Here is a 25,901-nt window from a genome sequence, read left to right as displayed (position 1 = left end):
CTTAAAGTGATTTAATCACATATGTGATTGAAATCTACAATCTGGTGAGCCTCATTCTATAAGGGTGTGGTTTGGCACTTGTGTACTTTGGTGAAGAATCTATGGTGTTCAAGATTTTCCACTTTATGAAGAGTTGCACTGTTTTCACAACTGATTCTTTTTTGGATATTTGAATTTATTTATGAACAATTATTTTTGATTTCATTATGGACACTTTTGAATAATAATTTTTATTGTTATTTTGCGCTACTCTTATTCTGTAGGTTGTGACACTACATTGTTTTTCTCCCTTTATTTTATTATTTGCATTTTAACCACTTGCCGACCACCGCACGCAGATATACTGCAGCAGAATGGCACGGGCAGGCAAAGTAACGTATGGGTATGTTACTTGCCTCCCGTGGGCGGGGGGTCCGATAGGACCCCCCCGGTGCCCGAGGCGGTCGGCGTCTGTCCCAGAGTGATCAGAGGTGAGGGGGAGGCCATCCATTCGTAGCCACCCCCTCGCAATCGCTCCCAGCCAATGACAATCTTCCTCTGCTGCTGTAATATAAACAGCGGCAGAGGAAGTGATGTCATCTCTCCTCGAGCCGGTCTTTTCGTTCCGGCGCAGAGGAGAAAAGACATCAAGTAAGTTTGCACCAACACTACACTAACAGTAGAACACTCTAGGCACACATTTCACCTCCGATCACCCCCCCGATCACCCCCCTGTACCCCCTGTCACAGTGATACCAATAGCAATTTTTTTTCTGATTATTGCATTGGTGTCAATTTGTGACAGTTATAAGTGGTAGGGCAGTTAGTGGTAGCCCCCTTTAGGTCTAGGATACCCCCCTAACCCCCCCTAATAAAGGTTAACCCCTTGATCATCCCCTGTCGCCAGTGTCACTAAGAAATCGTTTTTCTGATCGCTGTATTAATGTCACAGGTGACGCTAGTTAGGGAGGTAAGTATATAGGTTCGCCGTCAGTGTTTTATAGTGACAGGGACCCCCATTTACTACCTAATAAAGGTTTTAACCCCCTGATTGCCCCCTAGTTAACCCTTTCACCAGTGATCACCGTATAACTGTTACTGGTGACGCTGGTTAGTTAGTTTGTTTATCATAGTTTCAGGGCACCCGCCGTTTATTACCTTATAAAGGTTTAACCCCCTAATTGCCCGACGGTGATATAAGTTAAGTTTTAGGGTCACATAAGGTCTGTGTCACCCCAGGCAGCGTCAGGGTAGTGCCAGTACCGCTAACACCCACGCACGCAGCATACACCTCCCTTAGTGATATAGTATCTGAACTAATCAATATCTGATCCGATCAGATCTATACTGGCGTCCCCATTAGTTTAGGGTTCCCAAAAATGCAGTGTTAGCGGGATCAGCCCAGATACCTGCTAGCACCTGCGTTTTGCCCCTCAGCCCAGCCTGGCCCAGCCCAGCCCGGCCCACCCAAGTGCAGTCTCGATCGGTCACTGTCACTTACAAAACACTAAACACACATAACTGCAGCGTTCGCAGAGTCAGGCCTGATCGCTGCGATCACTAACAGTTTTTGTTGGTAGCGTTTTGATACAGTCGTTAACAGTCAGGAGCTTTTTTGCCTGTGAGTCTCACTAGTGTACCACAAAATTTAGAGCCCAAAATGGCAAATCAAAGGTACACCAGTGAAAAGGCCTACACGTTTCTGAGCATGACAGATAGTGAAGAAGAAGTCACTCATCTGTCAGATTCAGGCTCAGAATACGATCCTGTAGAGGACAGAGGCTCCATGACAGATAGCTCTGACAACGGAGTTGTGGTCCCTGCCAAGATCATGCATACCAGACCCCAAACTTCTTCTTCTGTCCTTGATGTGCAAGAACCGCAGGTCCCTCGTATGGAGCAGAGCAGTACTAGCGCCGCTATTCCTTCTGGTGAACTGGCAAGCACCAGCGGCCTAGTACACCCTGGTCGTACATCCAGCACTGCAGTAACACTTGATGACGTGGCGAGTCCCATAAGTGCAGTTCAAGCTGGCGAGGTGGCAAGCACAAGTAGTGTCCCGCTGCCACCAAGAAGATAAACACAGGCCCGTTGTGCCCATAGTGCCCTTCCTGCTGCATTCGCCAATCCTAATTGGGAACCCACCACTTCTGCAGCACCCGTACTTCCCCCATTCACTGGCCAACCTGGCATTCAGGTGGAAAAAGTTGATTTTACGTCACTTGATTTTTATTCTCTGTTTTTTACTGAAGATATCTATAGATCTATTGTGGACCAAAGCAATTTGTACGCTGGTCAACACATTGCCACTATTCCCCAGTCCTCCCTTGCCAGAGATTGGAAACCAATTACGATTTCTGAATTTAAGATCTTTCTGGGCCTTTCCCTCAACATGGGCATAACTAAAAAGAGTGAGTTGCGGTCATATTGGTCCACTGACCCAATTCACCATATGCCCTTGTTCTCTGCCTCCATGACCAGGGCACGATACGAGCAGATTTTGCGGTTCATGCACTTCAACAACAATGAACTCTGTCATCCTCGTGGAGACCCTGAATACGATTGGCTCTACAAAATTCGGCCCCTCGTAAACCACTTCAACCAACTTTTTGCAGACTTGTTTACTCCCCATCAAGTTGTCTGCGTTGATGAGTCCCTGATTAAATTTTCTGGCCACTTGTCATTCAAACAGTACCTTCCCAGCAAGCGTTCCAGATACGGGGTCAAGATGTATAAACTCTGTGACAGGGCCACAGGCTATACATGTAGTTTTTTTTTTTTTTTATTTAATTATTATTAAGAATTTGTCATACATACATGTTATGAAAATAGAAAACTTGTCCATCATGGGATTGTCAACTGTACATTTATCAGATAAACAATAAGCTATATTATTACAGATTAACTCAGTTTAAGATTATGTAAATAATACAGTATCCTGGGACAAGTGAATCTTATTGGTTTGCTTTATATTTCTTAGTTGAACTTCACCATGGATTAGCTCCATTTGGTGATAAACTAACTGTGGTGATTAAAACATATCACCGTAAAAACTGGTAGGTTAGAAGGAGGGGGGGGGGGGGGGGAGGGAAGGGAGAAAGAGAGAGAGGGTAAAAGGGTATTGTTTTGAACTACAACTGGATTACAGGCAACAGAATATTTTCATGTATGAAATAGTGAATTCCAAAGTTTCCAATTAGAAAGGTATTTTGCTCCAGAACCATCTCTATAGGCTAAGATTTTTTTATAAGCAGATATCGTGTTGATCTTTGTAGTAATTTCTCTGATACTGGGAATTTCGTCAGATCTCCATTTACTCACCAACAGAGACCTGGCGGCAAATAGTATATGCATCGCTATAGATCTCACTGAGATTGGGTATTCTGACATATTAATGCTTAGAATGGCCTTCTCGACCGAAGGAGTGGTAAAGACTCCTGTTATTTTCGCTATTAATTTAAATATTTCTGACCAGAAGCTGCCAATATGCTTGCATGACCATAACATGTGGGTCAATGTTCCAACATTGTCGCAGCCCCTCCAACACAAATTAGAATTTTCTCTAGAGAATTTAGCCATCATATACGGTGTATAATGCCATCTTGCTATTAGCTTTGCCGCCAGTTCCTCATAGTTAGAACACCTCGAGAATCTATGATTACATTTAAATGCCAATAACCATTGTTTTTCTGTAAACGTCTGGCCTAGTTCTTTTTCCCATTTTTGTAAGGGAGTGAGTCTAGTAAATGTTTTTTTTGGCGTTGAGTAGTGTGTACATCAGAGATATGCCTTTCGTTTTAGGGTTAGTGGAATTCAAATACTTCCATACTGGAGTTGGTATGAGAGAATTTGATATTTTCCATTTATTATACCATGAGGCAATCTGTAGGTAGGTCAGAAACTCTGAGGAATGTAGATGAAACTTATTTTGTATTTCTTTGAATGACAGCAACTTGTCTTCTTGTATTATATCCCTCAATAGTAAGATTTGTTTGCTCTGCCATTGATCTAGGGAAATGTTTGGGATCAACCATTTTAAGGCTTCTAGTGGAATAGGTATTCTGTGAGTTCCATTTTTGGACTGGATGTCTTTTTTAGGTGGGACCAGGCTTGCATTGTAGCTTGTATGGTAGGGTGATCATTTTTGATTGTAACTTGTTGTATATTGTTAGCAAGTATCAATGACTGTAGGGATCTAGGGTGCAACCATGACTGTTCTAGTTGGGACCAGTGTTTAATTTCTTTGTTGGCGAACCATTGTTTCAATTGGTCTAAGACTGCTGCTATATAGTAGTCTTTTAAATTTGGTACCCCTAATCCACCAATTTCTTTGTGATTTTCTTGCATTTGCGACGGGAACCTAGCTCTCTTACCTGCCCATATAAACTTTGACATTTGTTTTTGCATGTCTTTAAAGAATGTGTTTGGTATTGGTATTGGAAGGGTTCTGAAAATGTACATTAATTTTGGGAGTAGTAACATCTTGTATGCCGCTAATCGGCCATTCCAAGATAAGTAGAATTTTTGGAGTCTTGAGATATTTTCTTGAAATGCTTTTAATAGAGGTTGGTAATTAAGTTGGAAAAGTTTCAAAGTGGGGGATGCTAGTTGTATACCTAGGTTGGTGATAGAGTCTGGGGACCACGGATACGGGAAATCTTTTTGCATATCGGATTTAGTTTTGTTGTCAATCACTATTCCTAGAATATTAGATTTAGATGCATTCACCTTGTAGTAGGCTACTTTGCTAAATTTCAGTAGTGTCTCGTGTGCAGCTTTTAATGAGTTATAGGGGTCAGATAGAGTCAAAATGACGTCATCTGCAAAGAGTGATATTTTATGTTCTCAGTCAGAAGAGGGAATTCCTTGGATTGCTATGTTATTCCTAATTGTTTCTGCAAGTGGTTCCATAATTAATGCAAAAATTAGTGGTGACAGGGGGCACCCCTGCCTTGTTCCATTTGTTATTTGAAAGTTTTTAGAGAACATTCCTTCAGTAAAAACATAGGCGGACGGGGAGGAATACAATGCTAAAATTGCTTGTTGTATGGGGCCTATCAAACCAAACTTCTCCAACACCTTGAGCAAATATCCCCAATGAACTCTATCGAAGGCCTTCTCTGCGTCCAAAGTTAGGAGCAGAGAAGGCCTTCGAGACTCCTCTGCCAGATGGATTATATTTATCATTCTTCTGGTTGCGTCGGTGGTTTGCCTACCAGATACGAAACCTACTTGGTCCTGATTAATGAGTTCTGGTAATACTGATGTCAATCTAATGGCTAAGATCTTGGCGTACAACTTGACGTCCACATTCAGTAAAGAGATAGGCCTAAAATTTTGTGGAGCTGAGTAATCTTTACCTGGTTTTGGCAGGGTTATGATAGTTGCTGTTAACATTTCTTTTGGGAATGAGGCTTTGGACATTGCGGCATCGAAGACCTGCTTTAGATATGGGGACAGTTCAGTTTGGAGTAATTGGTAGTATTCAGATGAATATCCATCGGGACCTGGAGATTTGTAGTGGGGCATATTCCTAATTGTTTTTTCAATTTCTTGGGTAGTAAATGGTAGGTTTAGTTTAGTAAGTTCTGATTGTGGAACCTTTGGAAGATTAATTGCTTCTAAGAATTCTGAAATCATGTTTTCAGATGGTTGTGGTGTGTCGGGGTCTTCTTTAAGATTATATAGGGCTTCATAGTAGTCGCTAAAAGCGTCTGCTATGTCTTTGGGGTTGGACACTGTTATTTTAGATCTAGGATTCACTATATGTGGGATTCTTTGTTTTATCATTTTCTCTTTCAGCTGGTTCGCCAGCAGTTTACCCGCCTTGTTGCTGCAACGGTAGTTATTCGCTTTTAAAATGCGAAGGCGGCTATCCTGCTGGGACACCAGAAGTGTTCTTAAATCCTGTCTAGCATCAAACAATAGAGTCCTTGTTTTCTGGGTAGAATTTTGTTTGTTGGAGAGTTCTAAGTTTTTTATTTTATTCAGCAGGTCGTTGAGCCTCTCTGTCCTCTGCCTTTTTGCCCTTGCGCTTAATTGGATTAGGAGACCCCGCATAACTACTTTATGGGTGTTCCACAGCGTGAAAGGGTCGGATACCGAGGGAGCGTTGATTTAAAAAAAATTCAAAGATTTCCTGATTGATTTAAGATTCTCAGATTGGGAGATAGATAACAGATCATTCCTCCATCTATTTGCTGCTGTCTCCGCATTCCGCCCCCCCACGCCTATGGATATTGGAGCATGGTCAGACCATGATATAATATCAGTGTCTGATGTAACAATCTTCTGTCCACTAGAAATAAATCTATTCTTGAGTAAGTGCTGTGTACGTTAGAAAAAAAGGTGAAGTCCTTCTCTGAAGAATGTTGACACCTCCATACGTCAAAGGGGTTTGATGCGTTAATAAATCTTGCCAGCGTCGTCCTTCTGTATTTTAGGTGTTTGGGGTTAGTGCAGTCCATATACTTGTCTGGGATCACGTTGAAGTCCCCGCATAGGATAACATGTCCCTGTTTCAGAGATTCTACCTTTTTCCATATTTTGTTTAAGAATCGGAGTTGGTTGTTGTTTGGTAGGTATATATTAACCACTTACCAACCGGCCCATAGCCGAATGACGGCTGCAGGGCGGTTGGATAACTCTGGGAGGGCGTACTATGACGTCCTCCCAGAATTCCCCTCTCACGTGCCCCCTGGGGCGCGCACCCGAACACATCCGTGACCGCCGGGTCCAGAGGACCCGGCGCATCACGGATCCCGGTAAATGGCCGCTGATCGCGTCCATTTACCATGTGATCGCGCCGTATAATGACGGCGCGATCACATGTAAACAGACCGGCGTCATCTGATGACGCCGGTTCCTCTCCTCCCCTCCTGTGTACCGATCGGTACACAGTGAGCGGGGAGGGAGATGGATGGATGTCTGCAGCGCTGTGGGCTGCATGTGTAGTGCCCATAGCGCTGCACAGAGACATCCAACCATCCATCCATCCATGCTCAGCCATCCCTCACTACTCTGCAATGGCCTGCAATGCTGTGCAATACTCTGCAATACCCCCACAATACTCTGCAATGCTGTGCAATACTCTGCAATGCTGTGCAATACTCTGCAATACCCCCACAATACTCTGCAATGCTGTGCAATACTCTGCAATACCCCTACAATACTCTGCAATGCTGTGCAATACTCTGCAATGCCCCCACAATACTCTGCAATGCTGTGCAATACTCGCAATGCCCCCACAATACTCTGCAATGCTGTGCAATACTCTGCAATGCCCCCACAATACTCTGCAATGCTGTGCAATACTCTGCAATGCTGTGCAATACTCTGCAATGCTGTGCAATACTCTGCAATGCCCCCACAATACTCTGCAATGCTGTGCAATACCCCCACAATACTCTGCAATGCCCCCACAATACTCTGCAATGCCCCCGCCATACTCTGCAATGCCCCCGCCATACTCTGCAATGCCCCCACCATACTCTGCCATGCCCCCGCCATACTCTGCCATGCCCCCGCCATACTCTGCCATGCCCCCGCCATACTCTGCCATACCCCGCCATACTCTGCGATACCCCGCCATACTCCGCCATACCCCGCCATACTCCGCCATACCCCGCCATACCCCGCAATACTCCTCCATACTCCGCAATACCCCGCCATACCCCGCCATGCTGAGCCATGCTCAGCTGTACTCGCCCTCTGTATGTGGCCAGGCTGTGGAAGTCTCACACATGTGGTATCGCCGTACTCAGGAGGAGCAGGAGAATCTATTTTTGGGTGTCATTTTTGGTATGTACATGTTATGTGGTAGAAATATTGTATAAATGGACAACTTTGTGTTAAAAAAAAAAAAAGCGTTTTAACCACTTCCCGCCCGCCGGCCGTCATACAACGTCCTTGACTTTGTGCGGGGATATCTGAATGATGCCTGCAGCTACAGGCATCATTCAGATATCAGCTTTTTCAGCCGGCGATTCCCTACACCATAGGAATGATCATAGCGGCTGTTCCACTGCTTGATCGTTCTTACGGGAGGCGAGAGGGGATGTCCCCCCTCCCGCGCTTCTACCGATTTACCGCTACGATCGAAGCCAGGATCGTTTTTTTTTTTTTTTTTTTTTTATTTCAGGCTTCCCAGCCTAGAGGTGAGATGTGGGGTCTTATTGACCCCATATCTCACTGTAAAGAGGACCTGTCATGCCATATTCCTATTACAAGGATGTTTATATTCCTTGTAATAGGAATAAAAGTGGTCAAAATTTTTTTTTTTTTTTGGAAAAAAGCATCAAACTAAAATAAATAAAGTAAAATGAACAATAAAAAAAAATTTTAAAGCGCCCCTGTCCCTGCGTGCTCGCATGCAGAAGCGAACGCATATGTAAGTCCCACCCACACATGAAAACGGTGTTCAAACCACACATGTGAGGTATCGCTGTGATCGGTAGAGCAAGAGTAATAATTTTGGCCCTATACCTCCTCTGTAACTCAAAACATGTAACCAGTAAAAAATTTTAAAGCGTCGCCTATGGGGATTTTTGAGTAGCAAAGTTTGGCGCCATTCCACAAGCGTGTGCAATTTTGAAAGGTGACATGTTGGGTATCTATTTACTCGGCGTAACTTCATCTTTCACATTATGCAAAAACATTAGGCTAACTTTACTGTTTTGGTTTTTGTAAAGCACAAAAAAAAGCGTTAAAAAAATTGCTGCGCAAATACCGTGCGAGATAAAAAGTTGCAACGACCGCCATTGTATTCTCTAGGGTCTTTGCTAAAAAACATATATATAATGTTTTGGGGTTCTATGATGTAATTTTCTAGCTAATAAATGATGATTTTTACATGTAGGAGAGAAATGTCAGAATTGGCCTGGGTGCTCCAGAACACCTGAAGGTGCTCCCCTGCATGTTGGGCCTCTGTATGTGGCCACGCGGTGTAAAAGTCTCACACATGTGGTATCGCCGTACTTGGGAGTAATAGCAGAATGTGTTTTGGGGTGTAATTTGTGGTATGCATATGCTGCGGTGTGTGAGAAATAACCTGCTAATATGACAATTTTGTGGGGAAAAAAAAAAGTAAAAAAAAAACCTTGATTTTGCAAAGAATTGTGGGAAAAAATGACAACTTCAAAAAACTCACCATGCATCTTTCTAAATACCTTGGAATGTCTTCTTTCCAAAAAGGGGTCATTTGGGGGGTATTTGTACTTTTCTGGAATGTTAGGGTCTCAAGAAATTAGATAGGCCGTCAGTACTTCAGGTGTGATCAATTTTCAGATATTCGCACCATAGCTTTTGGACGCTATAACTTTCACAAAGACCAAATAATAACCACCGATTTGGGTTAATTTTACCAAAGATATGTAGCGGTATAAATTTTGGCCAAAATATATGAAGAAAAATTACTAATTTGCAAAATATTATAACAGAAATGAAGAAAAATGTATTTTTTTACAGATTTTTCGGTCTTTTTTCTTTTACGGCGCAAAAAATAAAGAACCCAGCGGTGATTAAATACCACCAAAAGAAAGCTCCATTTGTGTGAAAAAAAGGACAAAAATTTCATATAGATACAGTGTTGCATGACTGAGTAATTGTCATTCAAAATGTGAGAGCACCAAAAGCTGAAAATTGGTCTGGTTAGGAAGGGGGTTTAAGTGCCCAGTTGTCAAGTGGTTAACTAAGGTGTATTTGACTATTGGGGGGATGGGGCGGAGTGTCGCTACGTAGGAGCGCTCCGTAGGAAGCCTGGCGCCACCGCCCTCCCCGCATATCCGCTCAAACAGTGAGGAGGAAGCTGCGAAGCCACAAGACGCCGGCGCAGAGAGATGATGCCGGTACGGAGCGGAGTGGGAGAAGAGAGAGACAGCTGCTAACCACTACCGCTGCCGCCGCTACTGCTGGGATAAGCCCTCAACACCGCAACCAACGCGGATATCTGGAGCGGGAACTCTGAAGCAACGGAGGGGGGAGAGAACCCTGGGTGTTGGAGCTGCTAAACAAGCAATAAGGTAACGCCGCAGCTGGAGGGGGGTTGCCTGCAGGGAGACACACGGGAATAGGAGCAGAGTGAAGCGAGAGCCGAGGAGAGGCCGAGGAGAGGCCCCGTGTAAGCTGATATCCCCTTGTGTGTCTCCCCGGCCCCCCCCTGTGAAGTCCTTAGAGAAGCAGCTGGAAAACAGGGTAAGAAATCAAACGTTACTCTGCATTTACTCTGCATTACTCTGCGTTACTCTACATTTATATTTTCCGGGTAAGAAATCAAACGTTACTCTGCATTTACTCTGCATACTCTGCGATACCCTGCATTTATATTCTACGGAAATTAACCCTTCTTGTCACTGTTTGAACTACCTGGATCTAGGACTTACAGTAAGGGTTGAGGGAAATATACCCAGAACAGCAGCAAGTAGTAGAGAGGTGTTTGGGATGTATCTATTTACATACAGGTATCCGGGACAGATGAACTGATTACCTACTACCCGATTTGCACACTACCTGTTTTTCCTACCTGTTTAATGTGAACACCTGTGCATCCTTACACTCATCCATTTTTGTGACATTATAAATCTCAAAAAGATCTGAGTTGGCTCCATACCTAGAGGAGTAGTCTGAGCGAAAGAAATAAGGATTTTAACTTTAAGTGACACTCTTTATAACAGCGCTAACTTTGTTAACCCTCTAGGACGCATATAGTAGAAGGCAGATGATCTAAAATAGAAGGCCTGACTGCCTTAGCCCCTCTTTCCTATTTCTAAAACGCGGGGACCACCTTCTTGACCCCCTTTTTTTTTTTGATAGCCAAAGGCTAAGAGGACAAAGTATCTGGTAGAGATACCGGCCACTCGGGGCTACCTGGACTATATAAGTGAATACCCGACATAGGGACAGAAGGGTAGAGAGGCAGGAGTAAGATTAACTCAAAAAGAAACATATATCCTACCCTAAATTGGGGGGTTGGCGGTTGAATTCACTCGTCTCCCCGCTAGACAGAGCCTAGAAAGGATTAGATAGCCGCCCTGTGATACTACTGGGAGGTAAACACACCCGCTCAGATCTGACGTATAGGGTCGGTGGCGAAGTATAGCCTCTACGGAGGACCCCCCCATAGATCCAAGTGGATCGAGGGGACTTTTTATGGACCCAGCATAGGAGCGAAGGTGTGAGCGGGTGTGGGTGTTTGGCCCACTTATATTTGAGGGCCAGGAGAGGGAACCGAGGGAGTTGGCTCCGGGTCCCGCAAAGGAGTAACTTAGGTACAGCTAACTACATCTGGGCTCGCACTAATTCTTTGGGGCAGGGCGGAGTATTCTGAGGCCCGGGGAGATGAGGGGGAAGGCAAATAAGGGCAGTAAAGGAACTATAACCGCTCCCAGCCCAGGTGGGATTCAGCGATATATGTCAACCGAGGCCAGCATGTTGGAAGAACCCCAGGGGAGCCCCAGATTGGGAGCACCCTCACGCCTAGGGATAAACAAACAGAAAGGGGCAACAGAAGAGAATAGAAGTAAAAGCGCAAGAGCAAGGATCAGTGGAAGCCAACAGATTCACGGCTTCGAGATACAGGAAGGCTCTCATGGGAGATATGAAGAGGAGGATCTCACCGGGGGGAACAAACCATCACCCCAACTCATACAGGGAGAGGCCCCACAGATCAGAGAAATGCTCACTGAATTACTAATGAAACTGGAGACCTCCCTCAAAAAAGAGATCACGACCGTAAGGGTAGATATTGGGCATGTGTTGAAAAGGGTGGAAGAGACGGAAGACAGACTGGAAGAACATGAGCGGAGGCTGGAAGGTATGAACACGCAAATAAGGGATCTGCAAAGAGCGAATAGAAGCCTCCTCTATAAATTAGAAGATCAGGAGAATCGCAGCCGACGCAAAAATCTGCGATTCAAGGGCCTCCCAGAGAAAGCCGGGAAGGAAGAGCTGGTGCCGGTATTACAAAAATTGCTAAACCCATTGCTAGATAAAGAAGTGACGGCCCCCTTGAAAATTGACAGAGCCCATAGGGTTGCACGATACCCCAGAAATACATCGGAGAACCCAAGAGATGTGATAGTGAAGTTTCACTATGAGGAGGAAAAAGTCAAAATCCTGGGAAAGCTGCGACATCAACCAGGCTTAAGCTTTGAAGGGGCAGAGATACAGGTCTATCCAGACCTTTCTGCAGAGACCCTCACAAGAAGGAGGCTACTAAAACCATTGACAAGCATGCTGAAAACGACAGAAATACCATACCAATGGGGGTTCCCGGCTTGCTTAATCGGAAAAAAGAATGGACAAACGGCAGTGCTCAGATTCCCAGAAGACCTCGAGGACTTTTGCTGTAAGCTAGATATTGCCCCTCCAAATATCCCGGGCTGGGGTATGGGGGAGACTGTAACCCCAGCGCAAGATAAAGCATGGCGGAGGGAGGGTAGGGGCATGATGGTTAACGCAAGTTAGTATCCAAGAGGCATAGCTAAGGGGAGAAGGGCAATGCCGAGATGAGCGGTGCGGGGGGGAGGGGGGAGGGTGCTGGGGTGACACGGGGAGCCCTCGCGACATGAGCCCTATGGGGAAGAGGGATGCGGGATGGCATCCGATTGAGGATGACCACCTGACCCATGTTTTGAACAGAGGAATCTGCCCTGCCAGAATAGGCGACCTGTTCCAGAGGGAGGGTGGGGGGAGGTGGGAGTGGAAGGTGGGGGTGGGGGGAGGGGGGTGGGTGGCTGTCTCGGTGGGTTTTCCTTTTTTTTTTTTTTTTTTTTTTTTTTGGTTCTCTCTCCCTCTCTCTCTCCCCTGCTATGCCGCATGGGATTGGTCAGACGCTCCTTCCAGTAATATAAAATGGGAGTAATAAACCTTGTTACCTACAATGTAAGGGGAATGAATACGGAAAAAAAAAGGTATAAAATCAATCAAGAATTGCACCTTTTAGGTGCAAATGTGGTGTTCCTACAAGAGACCTATGTAACACACTCAAGTAGGGGACTTGCATCTTATTGGTTCCCAGAATGGCGCTATGGGGACGCTAGCTCAGTACATTCAGGGGGAGTGGCCATTGGGTTCGATAGAACAGTAAGGTTTGAAGAAGAGGAGCGACTGGCCGATCCTAGGGGCAGGTTTTTGTTTGTGAAAGGGAAGATGTTTGAGTCATGGATCACATTGGCAAATATCTATGCTCCCAATAGAAACCCGGAGAGCTTCCTAAAGAGAGTCTTGATGAAATTAGAATCTTTTAAAAAAGGGAGGCTAATAGTCGCAGGAGATTTGAACATGTGTATGGACCCTGAGGTGGACACATCAAGGAGTGAGTTAAGATCGGGCACACAGGGAGGGACACTTAAGAAAATGTTAAATCGCATGCAATTGATAGATGCATGGAGGATAAGCCACTTAAAAGCTCGAGACTACACATTCTTTTCCCAGGTACACAAATCATTCTCGAGACTCGACTATATTTTAATAGAACATCAGCTGGTCCCTTTCTTGAAGGTAGCAGAAATAAAGGCTATTACCCTATCCGATCATGCACCGGTGAAAATCCAAGTGGAGATCGCCGGTGCAGATCGGTCTAGGACAAACTGGAAACTTAATGATTCCCTGATGCAGTACCCAGATGTAGTTGAGAAAATAGAACAGGAATTAAAAAGTTACTTTAAGATCAACGATACAGAAGATATATCTAGACCCACTCTTTGGGAAGCACATAAAACCTACATAAGAGGGATTTGGATTGCTATGGGAACAAGAAAAAAAAAAGAGAGAGGGGAAAACCTGACACGATTATATAGAGAGATTCAGGAAGCGGAACAGAGTACAAGACCTAGGGGGCTACCCGAAAAGCGTGAATTAATTAAGAAAAGAAGAGACCTGAATGAGTTGCTGGAGAAGGAAAGGAAGTGTGCTTTCGACATGATAAATAGAGATGTATATAGAGAAGGGAACAAACCAGGAAAGTGGATGGCCAGAAGGGTCAGGGAAAAAAAGAATAGGACTTTTATACCTAAAATAAGAGATGAAGAGGGGAACCTAGAATTCTCTACGCCAAAAATTGCTAAGATATTCCACTCTTACTACAGCGCCCTCTACGATGTAGGCCAGAGAGAGAGGGGGAGGGACAAGAGGAAGGAAAGAATAAGGGAGTACCTTCGGGGACTAGACCTCCCCAGGGCAGAGAAGGATATGGTTGAACGTCTGGATGCTCCCATATCCCAAGAGGAGGAAGAAAAGGCAATAAAAAACACTGCCCTGGGGAAGAGCCTGGGCCCCGACGGATTCTCCGTAGCTTATTATAAAAAATTTTCTGAAATACTCGCACCCAAACTATGTGAATATTTGAATGCTCTCGGGGAGAATGAAGAGTCCCGAGAAGAATCTCTATTAGCGCACATCACCCTAATCCTGAAAGAAGGAAAGGACCCATCCTCCCCTGGAAGCTACAGACCAATTTCACTCTTAAATGTAGATACAAAAATCTTTTCTAGAATACTCGCAGACAGGATGAAAATGGGTTTAAAACAATGGATACACAATGACCAGGTAGGATTTGTCCCGGGCAGGGAGGGGAGAGACAACTCCTTAAAAACACTTCTCCTCATGCAGGAAGTAATCAGGAGCAATACCCCAGCAGCCCTGCTATCTATCGATGCCGAAAAGGCATTCGATAGAGTGGATTGGGGATTTATGACGGAAACCTTGAAACATCTAGGACTAGGAGAGAGGATGATGAAATGGATACTCTCATTATATAGACATCCCAAGGCAAGGATTAGAGTAAACGGAACCCTGTCTTGTCCCCTTGAATTGTTTAATGGGACAAGACAGGGTTGCCCCCTCTCCCCAATTCTGTTTGTCTTATCCCTAGAGCCACTCTTAGCGGCTTTTCGTGGGAATGGGGACATTCAGGGAATCAAGGTTGGATCGAAGGAATACAAGATAGCAGCATTTGCTGATGACCTGTTATGCTTTATTACTTGCCCTAGAACAACAATCCCCATGGTGCTAAAGGAATTTGAGCGGTATGGAGGCCTGACAAACTTCAAAATAAATATGAATAAGTCAGAGCTCCTAAATATAACAATCCCAAAGCGAGAGCAGAGAGCACTGCAAATTGGGCTCCCATTTGCATGGTGTGAGAGGGAACTGGCATATCTAGGTATAAAAATACCACCTTCACCGAGGGATCTATTTGTCGCTACCTATATACCCCTACTTAACAAAGCTAAAGACCTATTAGGCAGGATGAGATACAAAGCCCTGTCATGGATCGGCAGGATAAATTCGATTAAAATGTTTGTGTTACCCATGTTATTATATACCTTCCAAATGGTCCCAATAGAAATCCCCCCTAATTTCTTTGTCAAACTACAATCCTTAATAGTGAGATTTATATGGGCACGTAGGCACCCTAGGATAGCATATGATACTTTAACGAGGGATAAAGAAATGGGAGGGCTAGGTGCACCGGATTTAAAAAAATACTACCAGTCGGTGGTGATGGCTAGGATAATTGACTGGTTACACAATAAACAGGAGAAAAGTTGGGTGAACATTGAAGTAACACTGAGTGGGGCGGATATAGAAAAATTAATATGGAACCCACCACAACATAGAGATTTGGGTGATAGAACCAATTTTTTGACTAGAAACACTTTTAGAATATGGGACAGGGTAGGTAAGAGTAGCCACTGGGAATTTAATTCACCCTTATTATCACTATTAAACACGGATTATTTTTTACCGGGGAAGGAGGAACATTTATATTTCACGAGATGGGCAAAAAAAGATACAATACAACTTAAAGATGTAATGAGAGGAAATAAACTATACACCTACACTGAAATCACACAGGCTTGGGGGAACAAACCACTAGACAAATGGAGGTACGCCCAGATACAGCACTTTACACGCTCACTACTACAACCACTGAGAGGAAAAGACCAGCTAAGGCCCATAGAAAAATTATTAAGCTCCCCAATGTGCGTGAAAGGAAGTATTTCAAAACTATACAACATCATAAGAGGGGAAGCGAGTAAAGGATATCCCACCTTCCTGGAGAAGTGGGAAAAGGAAATGGGGGGGCTAGAAGGTGTAGATCACAGAAACAAGATCCTAAAGATGGTGTACTTAACGGCAAAAGACTCTCGGACATATGAAATGGCATATAAAATGATAGCAAGATGGCATAGGACGCCCCAAAGGATACACAAATATGATAAGGAGACCCCTCAAACCTGCTGGAAGGGATGTGGAAAAGTTGGCACTCTTGCCCACTTATGGTGGGAATGCCCTAAAATCCAGAAATATTGGGGAGAAGTCTTAGATGAAATACAACAGATAACGGGGGAGCAGGTCAATAATAACCCCTGGGCGTGCATGTTTCACGACACGGAAAGAGAGACCCCCCAATATACAAAGTCAGTAATCCCATTCCTCTTAAACGCAGCCAAAGCACTGATCCCGTGTCATTGGAAGGATATAGAAATCCCAAGAATGAAGGATTGGATAACAAGAGTAGAATGGGTTAGAGGAATGGAAGAAGCAAGACACTCGATGGAAGGGCGACGAGATAAATATATTAAGATCTGGGCAAGATGGCATGAGTATAGGAATACAGAAAGATATGTGACAATTATGGATGCTTGAGGGGGAGAGAGAGAGGGAAGAGGAGGGGGAGGACAGATATAAATTTTGTGCTCCCCCCCTTTTTTCTTGTTTCCCCTTTTTTTTTTTTTTTTTTTTTTTTTTTTTTTTGGGGAGGGGGGACGAGGGGAGAAAAATATAGATAAGTAAACATTGGTATCTTTAGTGGATGTAAGGGAAAGAGAAAATGTACCTTAAAAGTTTTGTATAAAAATTAGTATATCGCTTTTTAAGCCACAATGATGTGAAAAAGAGAGGGGGCGCAGCGTAAATGACGCAGCTGACTTAAAAACTCTCTAATAGTTTGCTGATGTGGAAAAAAAAAAAAAAAGAGAAAAAAAAAAAAACTAAGGTGTATTTGACTGCAAAGATCTCACATACCAGTATGATGTACCTGCCAGAGTTATCCATGTAGGTTGTGATTTCTGAAAACGGGATAGAGTCTCTGATTGCAATTGCTACTCCTCCTTTTTTCTTTGGGCCATTTGCTGTATAAAAACCGGGGGTTTGGCCGCTGAAAAGTGAGTCTCCTGGAAACACATGATGTCGCTTTTCAGTCTAGACGCTTCCTTCCAGGCCATTTGATGTTTGTAGGGGCTGTTCAGACCTTTCACATTTAGTGATGATAGTTTGAAAGACATGTTTTTAGTTGTGTAACTCATACCTTTTGCTTGTAGAGAGTGTAGAGGGAAAGCTGGCTGCCTGATGGTATTGGCTTCCGATGTGCTGGGAACTGCGGATCAAAAGACTCCAATGATTGAGAAGGAAGAATCAGTATGTCCATTTTTCTGTTCCTGTAGACGAAAAGGAAAATAGGGAGGGGAGGAGAGAAAAAGGGTACAAACGAAAAGTTGTAAAAAAAATTATTGATCCTGATAGGGATCTGTGCGGATGCTATTCCGCTATAACTCGGGGGGTAAAGCAAGGAGTTAGCTAAGTGGCATTCTCCTGGGTCAAACGGGTTTTTTGTTGTTTTCAGCCGAGTAAATCAGCCTGTTTCTGCGTCTGAGCTGGCTCTGGTGGGTGAAAGTGAATGTGGCCTATCCTGGCCGTTATCATCTGGATCAAAAATTCGCCAATCTCTCAGGAGACGGATTCCCTCTTTACATTTGTTACGACATGTGATTTGCCCTCTTTTGTAATCAGGAGCTTGGCCGGGTACAGCCATCTGTACTGGATGCGGTGGTTATTCAGCGGTTTTGTAATAGTTGCTAACTGTCTACGTTGCTGCATGGTGAAGGCTGAAAGGTCAGCAAAGAAAGAAAGGTCTTGTAGCTCTTGAGGGAGGTTTTCTCGTCTTCTAACTGTCATCATGAATTGGTCCTTGATGTGGAAAAAGTGGATGCGAACTATTGTGTCTCTGGGAAGATGTTCTTGTATGTTTCTGGGTTTTGGGAGGCGGTGTATTCGATCTATGATTAAATCCTCCAGGGGTGCTTCTGGAAGTGCAGCTCTCATGAGGTTTGTAAAGTATTCCTTTAAATCTGGGGGTTTGACCGATTCAGGGATCCCCCTGATTTTGACGTTATTGCGTCTTGATCTGTCCTCTAGGTCGGCCATTTTTGTTTTGATAGCTGTAATTTCCTCATCCCTGTCGTTATGAGTATCCACCATATCATTTAGCCTGGTTTCACACATGTGCGGTGCGAATTGAAGCTCAGGTTTCACTGGGGAGATAACAATCTCCTGTTCAACGGATTCATTGCGTTTTTGCTCAGGATTAGAGAGCAGGGAGAGGGGGAGGGAGGGGGGGGGGGGGGAGGTGTAGTGAGGAGAAAGAGAAAATCCATGTTCAGAACGCAATGCATCTGCGAATCAGATGCGATCCCATAGGAGATAATAGGCTTGTAGTTCGCACCGCAATGCCCAAAAAACGCACACGTTTTTTGTGCAATGCGCAGTGCGAATGCAACGCACATATGTAAACCAGATGCATTCATATGAATGTATTTTAAAATGTCCTGCGAATTAGATGCGGTGTAAGCCGCATCTAATTCGCATAGGTGTGAACCCGGGCTAAAGGTTGACGCAAATTCGCCCATCTTAGATTCAATGTGGGAAACCCTTGAGTCTACCACTGCTACCTTTGCTTTAAATTGCTGTGTTATTGCCAACATGTCAGCATGTAGGGTTGATCGCAAGGATACTAACATGTCTTTAAGTGTGGTATCTAATACCGGCTGGTTTTGTGTGGGGAAGTCTATAATGGACTCCTGTAGTTCCCTGGTATCATCCAGGGAGGATTCAAATCCACTGATATCTGCTGTGTCTACATAGGGAGAAGACATTTTCAGCTTGCTTTTTGCAGGGCTGGAGGATGCAGATGGAGGTGGAGGGTACTGACCTTTTCCCTGTGATCTATTTCCATAGGAGCGGCCGGAGTCTTGTCTCCCGTCCCGTCTGTACTGTGTGCTGAGGCCGCACGGCTCTCCTGCATGTCTGCCGGCGCCATCTTGGACAGTGAGATGGCGCGGCTGTATAAGAAAGTCTGTCATCTTTCTTGGCTTCGTGGGCTCCTTTTGTTTGTGGGAAGGCATCCGGGAGTATGTCCACTGTGGGACCGGTGTTTGGATCCTTGAAACGAGGCTCTGTGTCGCTGTTATCACCCGCCTAGGCCCAGGATACTGCGGAGCTCTGTTAACATGCGTCCATCGTCTCCGCTGGCTAGCCACACCCCCTATACATGTAGTTTTTAGTTTATGAGGACAAAGAGGACAAACTGCCCTGACTACATAGGAAGTGCTGGCAAGATTGTATGGGACTTGGTGTCACCCTTATTCGGAAAGGGGTACCACTTGTACGTGGACAATTATTACACGAGCGTGACACTTTTTAGTCACCTTTTTGATCAACAGATTGGAGCATGGGGTACCATGTGACCTAATCGCCGGGGCTTTCTCCAGTGGCTTGTAGATTCCCGTCTTAGGCTGGGGGAGAGAGCCTGCTTCAAGTGTAATAACTTGCTCGCTATGAAGTGGAGGGATAATAAGAATGTTTTCGTTCTTACCTCCCTTCATGCAGACATGACGGTCCAAATTCCTACGGCGACTGGTGTTGTGGAGAAACCCCTCTGTGTCCACGAATATAACCAAAATATGGGAGGGAGCGCTGTACCCAATTGCCCGTAAGGCCAGACGCTCGTATAAGAAAGTGTCTGTTTATTTATTTCAATTGCTTTGCTGAACGCTCATGTACTATACAGAGCTTCAGGATGGACTGGATCCTTCCTTAAATTCCAGGAAGAGATCGTCAGAGCCCTTCTGTTTCCAGACGGTGCTCCACCTCACCTTCCCCAACCAAATGCAGTAAGTCGGCTGCATGAGAGGCATTTTCCGTATGTCCTCCCGAGTACCCCTACCCAACGAGCCCCCCAAAGAAGATGTCGTGTCTGCAGCAAGCGCGGATATAGGCGTGAAACCCGGTATTATTGTCCCTCCTGTCCTGACAATCCTGGTCTTTGCATTGGTGAATGTTTTGAACGTTACCATTCACTAGTTGAGTATTAGCGTAGGGTACAGCACTGCACAGACTAGGCACACTAACACAGGGTCTCCCAAGATGCCATCGCATTTTGAGAGACCCGAACCTGGTACCAGTTATAAAAGTTATAGTTACAAAAAAAAGTGTAAAAAAAAGTAAAAAAAATAAAAACACAAAAAAAAATATAAAATAAAACAAACAAAAATAGTTGTTGTTTTATTGTTTTCTCTCTCTCTATTCTCTCTCTATTGTTCTGCTCTTTTTTTACTGTATTCTATTCTGCAATGTTTTATTGTTATTATGTTTTACCATGTTTTCTTTTCAGATATGCAATTTTTTATACTTTACTGTTTACTGTGTTTTATTGTTAACCATTTTTTTGTTTTCAGGTACGCCATTCAGCTGCAGAGCAGATTTAGTCATCTTGACAGCAAGAGCGTTTGCTCCCACAATACATAAACTTGTGACTCCAGCGCTGTCGGAGGTGATTTCACCACCACAGTTACATACTTCAGCATATATGCCGAAGCATGGGGGTAGCAGTGGGTGGAGGAGCGATTTGCTCCTACCTTTTCCGGGAGGATGCCCCCATGCTTCGGCATATATATATTTTAGGCACAGGTTGCGTTAAATGTTTTATTTTTTACTATGTTTTTTTTGTATTTGCTTTGCAGGTATGGTAAGTCTTACTGTTATACTGTAATGTTACTTTGTTTTATTGTTAACAATCATTTGCTTAGTAGGTACGTCATTCAGTTGCAGCACGGATTTATTTATCTTGACAGCAACAGCGTTTGCTCCCACGATACATAAAGCCGTGACTCCAGCACTGTCAGAGATGATTTCACCTCCACAGTTACATACTTCAGCATATATCCCGAAGCATTGGGGCAGCAGAGGGCGGAGGAGCGATTTGCTCCTAACTTTTGCGGGAGGATGCCCCCATGCTTCGGCATATATATACGGTGCATATATGCCCATCATTAGAAGTGGGTGGATGAAGGGAGGTATTCTAATGGTGGGCAAACCCACCGATCAATCTCTTCATGCAGCCCACAGGCTGCATGAAAAAAAGTTTACAATATATGTCCAACAAGGACCAGCAACGTACTGGTATGTTGCTGGACTTTGAGTGGTTATACCAGAATGATGCCTGCAGGTTTAGGTATAATCTAGGTATCATTCTTTTCAGCCAGCGGTCGGCTTTCATGTAAAAGCAATCCTAGCAGCTAATTAGCCTCTAGACTGCTTTTACAAGCAGTGGGAGGGAATGCCCCCTCAGTCTTCCATGTTTTTTCTCTGGCTCTCCTGTCCCAACAGGGAACCTGAGAATGCAGCCGGTGATTCAGCCAGCTGACCATAGAGCTGATCAGAGACCAGAGTGGCTCCAAACATCTCTATGGCCTAAGAAACCAGAAGCTACGAGCATTTCATGACTTGGATTTCGTCGGATGTAAACAGCGCCATTGGGAAATTGGGAAAGCATTTTATCACACCGATCTTGGTGTGGTCAGATGCTTTGAGGGCAGAGGAGAGATCTAGGGTCTAATAGATCCCAATTTTTTAAAAAAAGAGTACCTGTCACTACCTATTGCTATCATAGGGGATATTTACATTCCCTGAGATAACAATAAAAATGATTAAAAAAAATGAAAGGAACAGTTTAAAAATAAGATAAAAAAAGCAAAAAAAAAAAATAAAGAAAGAAAAAAAAAAAGCCCCCCTGTCCCCCCCCTGCTCTCACGCAAAGGCAAACGCAAGCGTCAGTCTGGCATCAAATGTAAACAGCAATTGCACCATGCATGTGAGGTATCACCGCGAAGGTCAGATTGAGGGCAGTAATTTTAGCAGTAGACCTCCTCTGTAAATCTAAAGTGGTAACCTGTAAAGGCTTTTAAAAATGTATTTAGTTTGTCACCACTGCACGTTTGTGCGCAATTTTAAAGCATGTCATGTTTGGTATCCATGTGCTCGGCCTAAGATAATCTTTTTTATTTCATCAAACATTTGTGCAAAGTAGTGTGTTTTAGTGCGTTAAAATTTTAAAAAGTGTGTTTTTTCCCCAAAAAATGTGTTTGAAAAATCGCTGGGCAAATGTGTGAAAAAAAATGAAACACCTACCATTTTAATCTGTAGGGCATTTGCTTTAAAAAAATATATAATGTTTGGGAGTTGAAAGTAATTTTCTTGGAAAAAAAAATAATTTTTTCATGTAAACAAAAAGTGTCAGAAAGGGCTTTGTCTTCAAGTGGTTAGAAGAGTGGGTGATGTGTGACATAAGCTTCTAAATGTTGTGCATAAAATGCCAGGACAGTTCGAAACCCCCTAAAATGACCCCATTTTGGAAAGTAGACAACCCAAGCTATTTGCTGAGAGGCATGTCGAGTCCATGGAATATTTTATATTGTGACACAAGTTGCAGGAAAAAAGACAATTTTTTTTTTTATCACAAAGTATTTTGCAGACCTCACTTTTTGTCACAAATTTTGAAAATTGAAAAAAAAAAAGTTTTTCTTGTCTTTCTTAATTTTCAAAAACAAATGAGAGCTGCAACATACCATGCCTCTCAGCAAATAGCTTGGGGTGTCTACTTTCCAAAATGGGGTCATGTGGGGGGGTTGTGCTATCTTGGTATTTTATGGCCTTTGAAACTTTGATAGGTAGTGAGGAGTGAATCAAAAATTTACCCCCTTAGAAATCATGAAGGCAGTGATTGGTTTTCGGGGCCCTGTATGTAGCTAGGCTCCCAAAAAGTCCCACACATGTGGTATCCCCGTACTCAGGAGAAGCAGAATAATGTATTTTGGGGTGTAATTCCACGTATGCCCATGGCATGTTTGAGCAATATATCATTTAGTGACAACTTTGTGCAAAAAAAAAAAAATGTGTCACGTTCCCGCAACTTGTGTCAAAATATAAAATATTCCATGGACTCAACATGCCTCTCAGCAAATAGCTTGGGGTGTCTACTTTACAAAATGGGGTAATTTGGGGGTCTTTTGTGCCATCTGGGTATTTTATGTCCTTCAAAACTGTGATAGGTAGTGAGGAGTAAAATCAAAACTTTACGCCCTTAGAAATCCTGAAGGCGGTGCTTGGTTTTCGGGGGCCCGTACGCGGCTAGGCTCCCAAAAAGTCCCACACATGTGGTATCCCTGTACTCAGGAGAATCAATAGAATGTATTTTGGGGTGCAATTCCACATATGCCCATGGCCTGTGTGAGCAATATATCATTTAGTGACAACTTTGTGCAAAAAAAAAAAAAAGTTTGTAATTTTCCTGCAACTTGTGTCAAAATATAAAATATTCCATTGACTCAACATGCCTCTCAGAAAATAGCTTGGGTTGTCTACTTTCCAAAATGGGGTCATTTGGGGGAGGGGTTGTGCCATCTTGGCATTTTATGGCCTTCAAAACTGTGATAGGTAGTGAGGAGTGAAATCAAAAATTTACGCCCTTAGAAATCCTGAAGGCGGTGATCGGTTTTCGGGGCCCCGTACGCAGCTAGGCTCCCAAAAAGTCCCACACATGTGGTATCCCCATACTCAGGAGAAGCAGATAAATGTATTTTGGGGTGCAATTAACCACATATGTCCAAGGCCTGTGTGAGCAATATATCATTTATTGACAACTTTGTAATTTTTTTTTGTCATTATTCAATCACTTGGGACAAAAAAATTAATATTCAATGGGCTCAACATGCCTCTCAGCAATTTTCCTGGGGTGTCTACTTTCCAAAATGGGGTCATTTGGGGGGGGGGTTGTACTGCCCTGCCATTTTAGCACCTCAAGAAATGACATAGGCAGTCATAAACTAAAAGCTGTGTAAATTCCAGAAAATGTACCCTAGTTTGTAGACGCTATAACTTTTGCGCAAACCAATAAATATACGCTTATTGACATTTTTTTTATCAAAGACATGTGGCCGAATACATTTTGGCCTAAATGTATGACTAAAATTGAGTTTATTGGATTTTTTTAGAACAAAAAGTAGAAAATATGAGGATATGAGGTGATCAAATACCATCAAAAGAAAGCTCTATTTGTGGGAAAAAAAGGACGCAAATTTTGTTTGGGTACAGCATTGCATGACCGCGCAATTAGCAGTTAAAGCGACGCAGTGCCAAATTGTAAAAAGTGCTCTAGTCAGGAAGGGGGTAAATCCTTCCGGGGCTGAAGTGGTTAAGTAGCACCTATATTTATATACATTACCTTTGTTGCTTGTACGAATGCTTAAGAGTTATATCTTTGACTTTTACTTAACTATTTGCATTCTACATTTTGGTATGGAAAAAATAAATGAAAATTTATTGAACCATAAAAACATATTCTAGCCTATATACTTACTGATGCGATCATTTATCAGCTTTAAGGTGAGAGTTCTGTGAGACCACATCCAGGAGAGATTATATGGAGTTTTCTATGGGCAACATCACTGAATCACAATATTAATATCTAGTCACTCATTTGGATCACCTTTTTTATATCTGTGACTTATAAGATGTGTCCACTTCACCCTTCAAGGACTTTTTACTTCTAAAAATTAATCATTTGGACTAGTGACACAATTTTATCCATCCATCGATTTATTTATCTATTCACTGGTGCTGTTACTGCTGAACTACTGTGATTATACACATTAGAAGACATTATTCACACTTATTCACACAGGTCAGGTGCATGCTTTGGCCTATCATCATACAGCAATACACTGCGATCTCGCAGTGCATTATGGGGCACTCCGCTGTACCATATGTTTGGTTTGTTTTAAATGAACACCCGATGTTCGAGTCAAACGTACGTTAAACTCGAACCGCGGGCTCATCCCTAATCAGAAGCATGCCCATGCTCCTGAGCTTTATTGTTACTACTTTTTTTGTCATAAAAATGTATTTCTCTAAAATGTTTTGAAGGTTACCTTTTTCTATACCATATGTTAATATTAGTGATGAGCCAAATGTACCTGGGTTTGTTTTTTGGCCACTGAAATCAAGGGGAACCGTATGTAAAAAAATAAATAAATAATAATGCCCATTTTCTAAGCAAAAAGGAAAGCATACATGTAAATGCAAGTTTTGCATAAGCCCCATATATGTATGTAAACAGCAATTGTACCACACATGTGAGGTATTACAATGAACATCAAAGTGAGAGCCATAATTCTAGGGTCATCATTCATGGTCAAATCTAAACTTATAAAGAATTTTAAAGTGCCACCTATTAAACATGGGAACATTCAAACAGGAATACATACTCTCCAAGAATCCTTACTAACAACACATATCTTTTTACAAACACTTCATTGATGACCTCATACTCATTTGGCATGGGGACCCTGAGAAGAGTACAAGTTTTGTAGACCACCTCAATCAAAACAATTGGGTCTTACATTCACACATCAGACACACCCCATGACATTACCCTTACTATCTAAAACAGTAGATAGCAACAGCTATTTAGAAATGAATAGTTGTCACTGCAAACCCTGGCTCAAAAACATACCATTTGGGCAGTTCAAAAGAACAGATTAAGCCTTTATAACTCAATCACAGGTTATCAGATCTAGATTTAAGATCAAAGGCTATGCAAACCAACTCATAGAGGAAGCATTTAAAAGAGCCTCAAAGATTCCACATGATGAATGCCTCAGGCCATCTGCCAAAACCAGACATACCAAATCCCTTGTGCAATCTAAAAGTCACATGAGTGTTCCACCAAAGGGTTAAATATGATTCTTTGGATCAAATTAGTCTATGTAGTCTTGGTGATTCAACAAGGAAGGGGTTAACTCAGT

The sequence above is a fragment of the Aquarana catesbeiana genome, linkage group LG07 (genome assembly GCF_042186555.1).
Source record: "Aquarana catesbeiana isolate 2022-GZ linkage group LG07, ASM4218655v1, whole genome shotgun sequence".
NCBI lineage: Eukaryota > Metazoa > Chordata > Amphibia > Anura > Ranidae > Aquarana > Aquarana catesbeiana.
This window is presented reverse-complemented; position numbering follows the sequence as displayed.